Source organism: Nerophis ophidion, linkage group LG28, assembly GCF_033978795.1.
Source record: "Nerophis ophidion isolate RoL-2023_Sa linkage group LG28, RoL_Noph_v1.0, whole genome shotgun sequence".
Taxonomy (NCBI): Eukaryota; Metazoa; Chordata; class Actinopteri; order Syngnathiformes; family Syngnathidae; genus Nerophis; species Nerophis ophidion.
The window spans coordinates 20,267,861-20,280,834 of record NC_084638.1 but is presented as its reverse complement, the minus strand read 5'-3'; the positions used below and the strand labels follow the sequence as shown (position 1 = coordinate 20,280,834).

Genomic DNA, 12,974 nt, shown 5'->3' with positions numbered 1-12,974 from the left:
CCTTTTGCACATAGCGGGGCGTCCAATCAGCGTTCACCCCCGGAGCTATGTCCTCACCTCTGCACTGACCTGAATGAGGAGCCCATGCCGCTGGGGAGAGCCCGACTGACCCCAGAGGAGCGACGCAAGTGGCTGATGGATGGGAGATGTTTTTACTGTGGAGAGAGGACCATCTTGTCATTTCGTGTCCAACCAAGGGATCCCAGGTGGCGAGTCACGTTCCGGCGGTACCACAGATGCCACACACTCTCACTAAGGTCATGATAACGCATCTCACGGCCACATATCTAGAGTTTAATAGACCCTGGGAAGACGCCAGTCGGATGGACTGGGGTTTAGCTAAGAGACTAGGACTCAAGTCAGAACCGCTAGCTAAACCCATTAGGGCGAGGTCTTTCAACGGTAAGAAGCTTTTCACTATCTCACACATCAGTTAACCTGTCCAAATGAACATTGACGGCCATCAGGAAAAGATTTGTCCGTACTTAACTACTTCACCCTCCCATTCTCTGATCTTGGGGCATCCATGGCTGTACCAGCATAATCCTTGGGTTAACTGGAAAACAGGGAAGATCAGTGAATGGGGAAGGGAATGCACCAAGAACTGTGTTTTTTCTACTGTACAGGGAAAACGTGTCAAGGAAATTAATCCTTTTTCTGCCAATCCTGCCACAGACTCTAAATTTCCGGACCTGAAGTCTGTTTCTTCTTGTTATCACCACCTGCGACAAGTTTTCAGCAAGACAAAAGCCCTGTCACTACCGCCCCACCAATCCTACGACTGTGCCATCGACCTGCTTCCCGGTGCCACTATTCCCAAGGGGCGTCTGTACTCCGTCTCTGGTCCAGAAAGGACTGCCATGAACGATTACATATCGGCATTACAGGAAGCTGGCTTGATTTGCCCGTCATCATCACCAGCAGGAGCAAGGTACTTCTTTGTGAAGAAGAAAGACGGGTCGTTAAAACCCTGCCTTAATTACAGCCCACTTAATTACATTACTATCAAGAACCGTTACCCTCTTCCCCTCATGTCTTCTGTCTTCGACCAACTCCAACACGTCAAAATATTCACCAAACTGGATCAACGCAATGCTACCATCTGGTTCAAATTAGAGAGGGAGACGAGTAGAAGAGCGGCCACTATGAATACAGGGTCATGCCCTTGGACTCACCAATGCTCCCGCCGTGTTCCAAGCCATTATCAATGAAGTTCTAAGAGACTTCCTGGACCATCTTGTGAATGTCTACCTTGACGATATATTGATTTATTCACCTGACAGTGACACTCACCAAGTCCATGTAACTCAATCAATCAATCAATATGTATTTATATAGCCCGAAATCACAAGTGTCTCAAAGGGCTGCACAAACCACTACGACATCCTCGAAAGAACCCACATAAAGGCAAGGAAAACTAACACCCAGTGGGCAAGGAGAACTCACACTCAGTGGAACGTCGGTGACAATGATGTCTATGAGAACCTTGGAGAGGACCACGTATGTGGGCAACAACCCCCCCCCCTCCCCCACTAGGGGACCGAAAGCAATGGATGTCGAGCGGGTCTAACATGATTCTGTGAAAGTTCAATCCATAGTGGATCCAACACAGCCGTGAGAGTTCAGTTCAAAGCGGATCCAAGACAGCAGCGAGAGTCCCTTCCACAGGAAATCATCCCAATGAGATTCAGTTCCATGATGTCGTTCAAACAGAATGTCGCTTTAATAGATCGTTCAACATTAGACATCAGGGGAGCAAACACATTATCAATCAGGGAGGGTAAGTACACCTGTGATCGTATAGTGGTTAGTACTCTTTGTTGTGGCCGCAGCAACCCTGGTTAAAATCCGGTTCATGGCACTTTACCCTTTAAACTGCTTTTTTTTAAGCATAGTTCTTTTACACCTGAAGACTTAATTATTAGCCCCCTAACAACTTTTGAAAATTTCTGAAAAATCTGCCGAATGTTTGCAATAATCCTAAAATACTCAGTAGTAAAACATTCTTCAGAAGCATTTTGGTACATTTTTTAGAGACCCTGAAATGTTCAGTCATGGAGTGTAAGACATTATTTAGACTAGGCTTTGAGACCCCCTTGAAAAGGCCTCCTTCCACCCCTCAAAAGTCACCAATAGGGCAGACCTTGGTTACATTTGGATAAGTGAACCCAAATATCATTCATATAAAGCTGAAGTAGCTCAGTTGGGAGAGCGTCAGACTGAATATCTGAAGGTCCCTGGTTTGACCCTGGGTTTCAGCACAACTCTGTGAACTTCTCAATCAATTCTTATTACTAATAATACTTCTGTGGCTCTTACAATATTGAAATGGTCTCCCTGACCTGCCAGCCTTGCTGGTGGAATCCTAGCAACAGTTGTTACAAACCTTTCCTCCATTTTCAATTTGGACAACCGTTACGTGGTTTAACAGTGTAACCTTCCTAAAGCCAATGTTTGGTCTTTAACTGACCCTTACATTGGGCTGTTTCAAACACAAATTTGTTGCCTTAGGGGTATTTCTTCGACTGTATAACTTGAAACTAAGAGTAATAAAGCTGAGCTCAGTGTGATGTGAGGGTGCATCCAACACACCTACAGCAAAAGATTAACCATAAGTTTCATACAGATACACTGTCTAACAATTTATGTTTAAGGTATTGAGGTTAAACCTTCAGATGATCACATTTTAACGCTCTCCCACCAGAGCTTAAGTGGATGTGAGGGAAAAAACAATCGATCTTGAAAACTATAAATACAGTTGAAATAAAGGTTGAAATGACTGCTGCAGTGTGGCAAAAGGATGTCTTTGGAGAAATGTAAGGAGGTTAACATCAGTTGCCTGAACAGGGACTTGAACCCTGGACCCTCAGATTAAAAGTCTGATGCTCTGCCGACTGAGCTACCCAGGCCCTCCTCAATGCTGATTTGCCCAACATCTGAGAGAACAGCAATATTGTCAATATCAGGTGAAAGTGAATTAGTCAGCATGTTCAGTGACAAGCTGGGAACTGTCAAAGCTCAAGCTCACCAATTGCTTGAATCCAAAGCTCATTTTTGACAGCTATGCCAGATTTACATCGTCATCAACAAAGAAAGTTTTGATCGAAAAAGAAGCTCCTCTCCCGAAGTTGCCAACTCTGAGCTGGATTAGACTTAGACTTCCTTTTTATTGTCATTCAAATTTGAACTTTACAGTACAAATAAGAACAAAATTTTGTTGCATTAGCTCTTGGTAGTGCAGGATAAAAGAAAAAGCAATAGGGTGCAGATATAAATAAATAGATTACTGTAAAGATAAATACATTGCACTTTTTCATATGCATCCAGGTTTATGGATGTATGTTATATTGTCTTTTTTATTCCAGCAAGTTAATCCATTTTGGGGGGAGTTGATGGGATAATTTAATTATGATGCGTTAGAGAGTCTTACAGCCTGAGGGAAGAAGCTGTTACAGAACCTGGAGGTTCTACTACGGAGGATGCGGAAACTCTTCCTAGGGACCAGCAGTGAAAACAGTCTCTGGTGGGGGTGGGAGGAGTCTTTGCAGATATTCTGAGCCCTGGTCAGGCAGCAGCTTTTTGCGATCTCCTGGATAGGAGGAAGAGGAGTCCTGATAATCTTTCCCGTCGTCCTCACCACTCTCTGGAGAGGCTTCCAGTCTGAGGCATTGCAGGCTCCAGTCCAGACAGTGATTCAACTTGGATGCTCCCCAGAATTTTGCCAGACGCATTTTGCTTCAATTTTTAGTGGAGGTTAGCTGCAACAGGTAGAGCTGGTAAAGGCCCAGGCTGCAACAAATAGAAGGTCACTAGATTTTAAAGTCCAACATAAGCAGTCAGTAAAGCCCTGTTTTGGTAGCCTAATTTAAACTGTATGTTCCTTTGGCGTAAGATATGTACAATATACAAGCTGTAAAACAATTCTTTATGTAGGACTAGTGGCGCAATGAATAACGCGTCTGACCACAGATCAGATGATTCTAGGCTCAACTCCTGGCTAGCTCGTTGGTTTTTGTTAGTTGAACTGAAACAAAATTGAGTGCCATTCCTTCAAGAGTTTTTTTTTTTTTTTATCTCTCTAACTGGAACATGCATTTTTTTATTTTTTATTTTTGGGATTAGTTAACAGCTGTAATTGTGTAGTGTTTAGTACTCTGTGTTGTGGCCGCAGCAACGCTTGTTCGAATCCGGGTCATAGCACTTTACCCTTTCTTCCAGCTGTTTGATGATGATTTTTGAAAAAAGAGGTTCCCTCTGGTAAGTGGTTGAACAAGATGCGAAACCAACCAGGTACTCTGGCAAAATTAAAAATATCAATTTCATGTCAGTACAGTATTGGCCTTGATGCATAATTTGATATGACTAATGTGTGCTTTGTGCTGTTACTTTATCCTTTGGTAAAATTGCATTATAAGCTCAGTCAATCGATCAATACTTTCTTACTTTTCTTTCTTTCTTTAGTTTATTTCGAACATGAACATACTTACAACATAATACATCTGACAATTTTATACCATTTCACATTACATCATGTCCAAAAAAGAATAGGAAGAAGCAAAGTTTATTTAATCCTACCCCTTTCCCACTTCAGAGGGTTTACAAATATTTACATTCATTTACTGTCTTTTTTTTATAGTAAATTAGTAAAATTATACATGTGAATGAGTAATAAAACAGTTTTGTAATATGTAATTAATTAATTCAGTCATAATTAGCATACTGAGACGAATAATATCTTATTTCCAATAAGGTTGAAAGTGTTTCTCATAATTCTTCTTCTTTGTACTTTGTAAGCACTATTAATTTGAACAACCTCTTAAACTGGATCATATCAGTACAATGTTTGGATTGGCCCCAGGTTTCATCACAATCTTGTGTTCTTCTTAACCAGTTGTTTTTACTAATACGCCTCATGTGGGTCTTACACTACTGAAATGGACTCCCTGACCTGCCAGCCTTAATGGCGGAATCTTGCGCTAAAGTGGATTAAAGACGTATTTTTGGTTTTAGTTTTTCAAATCACCATTAAACTTGGGTCCCCAAGGCATTTGGCTCGAACTTGTGGGGAGAATCCAAGTTAAATCCAGCTCAAAGTTGCCAACTTCGGGAAACAAGTTTATTTTTTGGTCAAAACTTTCTCACTTGATGACGATGTAAGACTGGGTTAATTGTCAATAATGAGGTTTGTGTTCAAGCAACTGGCAAGTTTGGGCTTTGACAGTTCCCAGCTTGTCACTGAACATCCTAACTGATTCACTTGCATCTGTTTGCAAGTGAATTAGTTGCCAGTATGGCTGTTCTCTTAGACATTGGGCAAATCAGTATTGAAAAGAGCCTGGGTAGCTCAGTCGGCAGAGCATCAGACTTTTAATCTGAGGGTCCAGGGTTCAAGTCCCTTTTCAGACAACTGAGGCTAGCCTCTTTACATTTCTTAAAAGACGTCCCTTTCCGCCGCTGCAGCCTTCCTTGTAACCTGTTCTTAATTTGAGTAGTTTTCAACAGTGATTGGTTATTAGTTTATCCCCTGATAAAATTGCATTATAAGCTCAGTCAATTGATCAATACATTGTTGTCTTTGTTATAAACAACATTAATACATAACACAAACATTTTATGAAGCATACTTCATCTACACTTAAAGACTTAAATATTTGTCCGCAAATTTTTTTGGAACATTTGTGAAAAATCTGCCAAATGTTTGTAGTAAAACTTGTTGGTTGTAAAACTTTCTTCAAAAGCATTTTGCTTAATTTTTTACAGACCCTGAAATGCTCAGTCATGGAGCATCAGACATTATTTTTAAGTTCCCGTGATTCAAGTACCTGTAATAGGCTCTAAACTCACCAAGCAAAGGCCTCTTTCCAGCCCTTAAAAGTCAACAACAGGGCAAAATGTGGTTACATTTGAAAAAGTTAACGCTAAACAGTGTGTTGGCTTAAATAGCTCAGTTGGGAGGGTGTTAGACTAAAGAGCTGAAGGTCCCTGGTTTAACCCCGGGTTTCAGCACAACTATGGGTTCTTCTTAACCACTTGGTTTTACTAAGGACACTTCTGTGGTTCTTACTCTAATGAAGTGATCGGCCAGCCTTGCTGGCGGAATCCTGGCATCAGTTGTCATACACCTTTCCGTTATTTGTTTTTTGGACAACTGTTACGTTGTTTAACGGGATGGTCCCTTAAGCCAATAGCTGGTCTTTAACTGAACCTTACATCAACTGCCATAGCCTGGAAGTCTGCTCGCTTCATTCTGGCCTTCTTTTGGGTATAGCCGGGGCCTCTGTTAGACTTAGCTCGGCTGTCAAACTACTACACCCTGGGTCTCTGGATTTAAAATCATCCCTCAGAACTGCTGGCACGGCTTGTCAGCCATGAGAGTGGCTTAAATTTTATTCTGGACCTTTCACTTCACTTCCTCGATTCATACAGCTGTTAAGGTTCCTATTTTGTGTCCACCTCAAGTCACAAGACACAATTTTAATTATTTATTGTTTGACCAATAATACTTCCAAATATCCCTGCCAAGGTGGGGAAGCAAGGTGGACATAACCATGTGAGTAGAGTGACCATCTTCAGAGAATGTGCGGGACAATTTTAGACAAACCGACCTTCTCTCCGGCGCCTTTGGAATAAAACAACATTGGATGACTTTGCCCTTTAAAACGGAAGAGCCGTGTTAACTTGTCCCTTTATCAGGATTATTTGGCTGTCTTGTGGTAGTTGACTTCTGGACCATAACCCACCAAAAACAGCCCAACAGAGGTTTTCACAAATGAAGGTAAAATATTTGTTTTGCTTTTCGTTAACTGGTAATTCTAATATATTTTGGAATTGAGAGTTGTTGCCGTCTTGCGCAGGAGTTCAGCTAAGTATTATTGAGTGTGAGTAAAATGTTTAAAGAATGTTTGTAGAGTAAGTTTGCACATGGTAATAGTGAATTATATTTATATAGCGCTTTTCTATAGCGACTCAAAGCGCTTTACATAGTGAAACCCAATATCTAGGTTACATTTAAACCAGTGTGGGTGGCACTGGGAGCAGGTGGGTAACGTGTCTTGCCCAAGGACACAACGGCAGTGACTAGGATGGCGGAAGCGGGAATCGAACCTGCAACCCTCAAGTTGCTGACACGGCCACTCTACCAACCGAGCTATACCGCCCCAATACACCAACACACACACGGTTAGGGAAAAAAAATAAGTATCCAACCAAGGTGATATCCTAACTGAATGCAATAAGACCTAAACGGTAGGCCGGCATGCTCGGAACCTACCTGTCTTATAGAGACTGGAATCCATAGAGGCCAAGGTCCTAGCGATAATGGTTTTGAATGGATGTCCTCAGGATGTCAAACATTCTTTTTTTTCTTTTTGAAAGACATCACATGAAGATATAACAGGTAATCCGTAAAGGTAGATTTGAACCAGCTCCCTTAGGATTTCAGCATGAGCAACTACAGTCTCCCGCTCTACCAACTGAGCTATCAAAGGGTCTTGTAAAACTCACGCTTCTATTCAATTTATTACAATTTAAATAACTCTTGATCTGCACACATGTAATTATTTGTCATAATGGAAGCATCAGCTCAAATAAGTTTTTCAAATTAAATACAGGATACAGGACTGCTGCAGAGGGGCAAAAGGAACGCCTTTGCAGAAATGTAAATAAGTTAAAAATGGCCACCTGAACACAGACTTCAACCCTGGACCCTCAGATTAGAATTCTGAAGCTCTGCTGACTGAGCTACCCAGGATCTTTCTAATGTTTTTTTGCCAAACATCTGAGAGAATAACCATATTGGCAAACACAGATGAAAGTGAAATAATTAAGATGTTCAAGCTGGGAAATGTCAAAGCTCATGCTCACCAATTGCTTAAACACAAAGCTCATTATTGACAGTTAAGCCAGTTTTACATCGTCATCAACAAAGAAGGTTTCAAGCAAAAAAGAAGCTCCTCTCCCGAAGTTGCCAACTATAAGCTAGATTTAAGTTGGGTGCTTCCCAGAATTTTGCCAAAAGCATTAAACTGAATTTTTTTAGAGACCCTGAAATGCTCAGTCATGGAGTGGAGGACATTATTTTTGAGCTCCCGGGATTCAAGTACCTGTTCTACTGACCAATTCGAGGCTCAGTGATGGCCATGGAAAGGACTCCTTCCAGCCCTCAAAAGATACCACCAGGTTAGACCTTGGTTCCATTTGAAAAAGTGAACCCAAGACAGGTTTGTAAATCTCAAATAGCTCTGTTGGGAGAGCGTCAGACTGAAGAGTTGAAGGTCCTTGGTTCTACCCCGGGTTTCAGCACAACTCTGTGTTTTCTTTAACCAATTGTTTTTACTAATAAGCCTCCTGTGGCTCTTACACTACTGAAATGGTCTCCCTGACCTGCCAACCTTGCTATTGGAATCCTTACATCAGTTGTCACACACCTTTCCATCCATCTTCAACCGCTTTTCCAGAATCGGGTCGCTGGGAACACACCTTTCCCTCATTTTTAATTTAGACACGTTATGTTGTTTAATGGTGTATTGTCCCTTAAGCTAATGTTTGGTCTTAAACTGACCCTTACATAACTTTAAACTGAGAGTAATAAAGCTGGGCTCAGTGTGACGTGAAGGTGCATCCAACACACCTACAGCAAAAGATTTACCACAAGTGTTTCATTCAGGTACACTGTCTAATAATTGGAGTTTCTGGTAATGCTTTTAAACCTTCACAGTGTGAATACAAACTTTTTTGTTCCGCCGCCACCCACACTTCTCCTAAACCTATCACCGGCTGAGTTCATCTTTCCGTGGCCAATCACGTAACTGGATCCGTCTTTTCAAACACCTATCAAATACAATTCCAGCTTTTGTCTGCCCAATCACAGCACAAAAGTTAGTTTTTTAGCATCTCTTGTGTACTGTAGAAGCTGGTTCTTCCATTATTTCATGTTATTACAAATGTCTGCAACTCTGTCCAATGGTTAATTAGATTTTAATCAATTGAATTCCTAAATGAAAAACTACCAGCTGGACCTTCAATATCTCACTTTGTAGAGCAAAGGACTGTAATTGCTGATGCTGACATCCTTAGGTTGCTGGTCCAATTCTGGCTCCAAGGATTCTTTCACTATTTTTTTGTGATGTCATTGAAAAAAGAATCAGCATGTCCTACATTCTAAATTTGTTAGATGAGACAGACATTTCCCCAGAACATTAGGAATTAGCACACTGAATGAGATTTTATTACATGATGTCGTTCAAACAGAATGTTGCTTGAGCAGATCGTTTAACATTAGACATCAGGAGAGAAAACAATTTATCAATCAGAGCAGTTTGCTACAGCCGTGATCGTATAGTGGTTAGTACTCTGTGGTGTGGCCGCAGCAACCCCGGTTCGAATCCGGGTCACGGCACTTTACCCTTTCTTCAAACTGCCTTTTTTTATGATTATTTTTGAAAAATAGGTATCTTGTTCCCTATGGTAAGTGGTTGAACAAGATGTGAAACCAATTATTGGTAGTAAAACATTCTTCAGAAGCATTGCGCTTAATATTTTAGGGACCCTAATATGCTCAGTCACGGACCGTAAGTCATTCTTTTTGAGCTTCCGGGAATCAAGTTCTGCTGACCAATACTAGGCTCTGAGACCCTATGGAAAGGCCTCCTTCCAGGCCTTAAAAGTCAACAATAGGGCAGACTTTGGCTACATTTGAAAAAGTGAACCCAAAAGGCATTTAAATGGCTGGAATAGCTCAGTTGGGAGTGTCGGACTAAATCTCTGAATGTCCCTGGTACGACCCAGGGTTTCAGACCACCCTTGTGTTCTTTTTAACCAGTTGTTTTTACTGTTAAGCCTTCTGTGGCTCTCACAATACAAAACTGGTCTCTCTGCAGCCTGGGCCTCTGGATTTACAATTATCCCTCAGAACGGCTGCCACGGCTTGTCAGCCATGTGATTGCCTTTTACTTTCTTCTGGACCTTTCCTTTTACTTCCCAGATTCATACAGCTGTTATGGTTCCTATTTTGTGTCAACCTCAAGACACAAGACATTATCTTGATTCTTTATTGTTTGTCTGAACAAACTTTCAAATAACCCTGCCAAGGAAAGGCAGCAAGGTGGACAAAAGCATATTAGATTTTAGATTAAGATTTAGATGTATTGGTCCCCGTTGGGGAAATTTATTTTCACTGGCGTACATTTAAACAATAGACATTACAGGTCACGAACAAAAATAACAAAGACATCATACATGACCAACACATTTACGGGCTTGTCAGACAGGTCGGCTGGGCCTGCAGTTTAGGGAGAATATAGCTGCAAGGATAAGGCTTTTCCTGAGGCGGGCCCTCCGGAATTTGATAGTTATGTACCTGCACCCTAATTGTAGTGGGATGATGTATTGGTGTAGTGGGTGAGTCATATTGTGTTTACCAGTCGAATGATGGACCTCTGGTTTAGATCTGAGATGTTGGGTGTGGGTAGGCCGAAGATTTTAGCTGCTATGTTGATTGATTGATTGATTGATTGATGCTTTTATTAGTAGATTGCACAGTACAGTACATATTCCGTACAATTGACCACTAAATGGTAACACCCGAATAAGTTTTTCAACTTGTTTAAGTCGGGGTCCACGTTAATCAATTCATGGTAATGCGTGTGATTTGGTTTGGTTGGTTACAGAAAGCATAGTGAAAAAACATGTGGAACAGTACAGAAGGATGTGAACAATGCTTTGGTACAGTAATAACAGGAGGTGAGATGCAACGTATAGTCCTTTAAGTTTGCCGATGGTAACAGTCTTTGTTTACTTCTTTTTTGTATGTCGGAGGTGTGTTGATCAAAGGTGAGTTTATTGTCCAAGGTTACGGCCAGGTATTTAAACGTGTCAACTGTTTTAACTTTTTGTGTGTTCATGATGATGGAGTGCTGAGGTGAGGGGGGGTTGAACCACATTTCTCCTGTTTTATTGACATTGATATTCAGATAACTGGCTGTGCATGACTCTGTGAAATGTTTGACTGTGTTATGATAGTCCAACCAAATGCCTGCAGTCGGTTGGTGAAGAAATTGTGGGTGAGGTGGATCAGCTGAGGGGGGATGTTGAGATGGTGTAGTTTCCGGATCAGTAGATGCTTCTGTAGGGAGTTGAAGGCGGAGCTGAAGTCCATAAAGAGGATCCTGGCAAAGTTGCATGGAAAGTCCAGATGCTGGAGGAGGAGATGCAGCAGGCAGGCCACAGCATCCTCTGTACCCCTCCTGGCCCTGTAGGCATATTGGAGGGGGTCCAGGTGTGGGGTGACAACTGGAAAGATGATATAGAGCAGCAGTTTCTCCAGGAACTTCATAATTATGGCTGTGAGGGCTATGAGGCGGTAATGGTTGAGTTCTGTGGGTCTGGATTTATTCAGTACTGGGATGATGGTTGCAGTTTGCCAAAATGTGGGTATTGTTGCAGTCTGGTAGCATTGACAGAAGAGAAAGTGTAGGATAGGGAAGAGCTCCATGGCACAGTCCCTGATCACCTTGGCTGGAATGCCATCAGGCCCTGGTGCCTTGCCTGGCATGCAGCGGCTCAGCTGACTCCATACTTCCTCCTCTGTGGATGGGGGCCTGTTACTCGGGGTCTGGTGATGGGAGGGCTCTCAGCAGATCTTGGCACTCTGGTGAGAAATCCAAATTATCAAAACGGGTAAAACATGTGTTCAGGTCTTTAGAGAGGGTTTCTGGGTCACTGACAGTGCATGATGTTTTTGGTCCGCATCTTGTCAGGGTTTTCACCTACTGAAAGGCCTGCTTGGTGTTCATGCTGCTGAATTCATTTCCAATTTGTTTTTGTACTTCAGTTTTGCTCTATGTACCTCGTTTTGTAAATTCCTATTTGTTGCCTTGAAGTTGGTCCAGTCCTGTTGCCAGAAGGATTTATGTTTTTCTCTCAGGCTATGTTTTAATTGTGGGGTAATCCATGGTTTGAAGTTGGGATCGATATTTATTGTTTTGGTCGGTTTTGTGAAGGTGATGCGGAATTTGATGTAGTCTGTAATGACAGAGACTCTGCCATTCAGACTACCATCAAAAATGGCCCAGTCAGTACAAGCTAAGGAGCATTGGAGTTGAGTGGTGGCGTCCTCCATCCACTGGGGGGCACTGCTGCAGTGTGGTTTGTGGGGCTTTAGTTCCTGTTTGTATGACGGAAGTGAACAGATGATGTTGTGGTCAGCGGCTCCGAGTGGAATGTGTGAACGGGCACGGAAGTATATGAGTCGAATGACCATCTTCAGAGAATGTGCCGGACATTTTTAGACAACTTGGCCTTCTCTCCAGCGCCATTAGAACAAAACGATATTTGATGACTTCGCCCTTTAAAACGGAAGAGCCGAGCTAACTTTTCCCGTTACTGATTCTTTGGCTGTCTTGCAGTAGTTGACTGCTGGACCACAACCAAAATCTGCCAATTGTATGCAATACTCATAACATTGTTTGTAGTAAAATATTCTTCAATGGCATGGCCTCATTTTGGTATATTTTTAATTGAAAAATAGATTTTCAAGATGACTTTATAAAAGATTTGGTGAAAACTGACTGGGAAGGGTCTTTGTAAGTTTGAGCTTTAAAAACGTATCAGTAAATTATCATTATATCACAATATTGATCCAAGAATCAGAGTTAGTATCACTTGAACACTTGATCAAAGCAGACGTTGTCTAGACTCACTCCTAAATCTTGTTAAGAAATGTTATCATCCTGTCAAAAAGTAAGGAAATCAGTTTGGACCTTAGTTTTAAGATAGATTTAGGGGAACAAATGTACTGCCATGTTTTAGTCCATCTAATGTACTGAAGAAACTGATGCTTCCGTTATTGCAAATAATTACAAATGTGTGCAAATCCGTACAAGTTATCTTAATTTTCTTACATTAAATTGCTAAAGAGTTAAATATACAGCAGACTCTTTGATAGCTCAGTTGGTAGAGCGAAGGACTGTAGTTGC

General features: G+C 41.7%; 1 protein-coding gene and 3 non-coding genes across 4 annotated transcripts in view; 3 read left to right on the top strand and 1 right to left on the bottom strand.

Moving 5' to 3' along the window:
• The window catches only part of LOC133545415 (gastrula zinc finger protein XlCGF52.1-like), a 229,945-nt gene that overhangs the window by 47,099 nt on the left and 169,872 nt on the right, over positions 1–12,974 (top strand). The gene's annotated exons all lie outside the window — the stretch shown is intronic.
• Positions 2,189–2,261, top strand: trnaf-gaa (transfer RNA phenylalanine (anticodon GAA)). The gene has a single exon. It is a non-coding gene; the product is annotated as a tRNA-Phe (tRNA).
• Positions 2,837–2,909, bottom strand: trnak-uuu (transfer RNA lysine (anticodon UUU)). Its single transcript has one exon. It is a non-coding gene; the product is annotated as a tRNA-Lys (tRNA).
• trnak-uuu (transfer RNA lysine (anticodon UUU)) lies at positions 5,334–5,406 on the top strand. Its single transcript has one exon. It is a non-coding gene; the product is annotated as a tRNA-Lys (tRNA).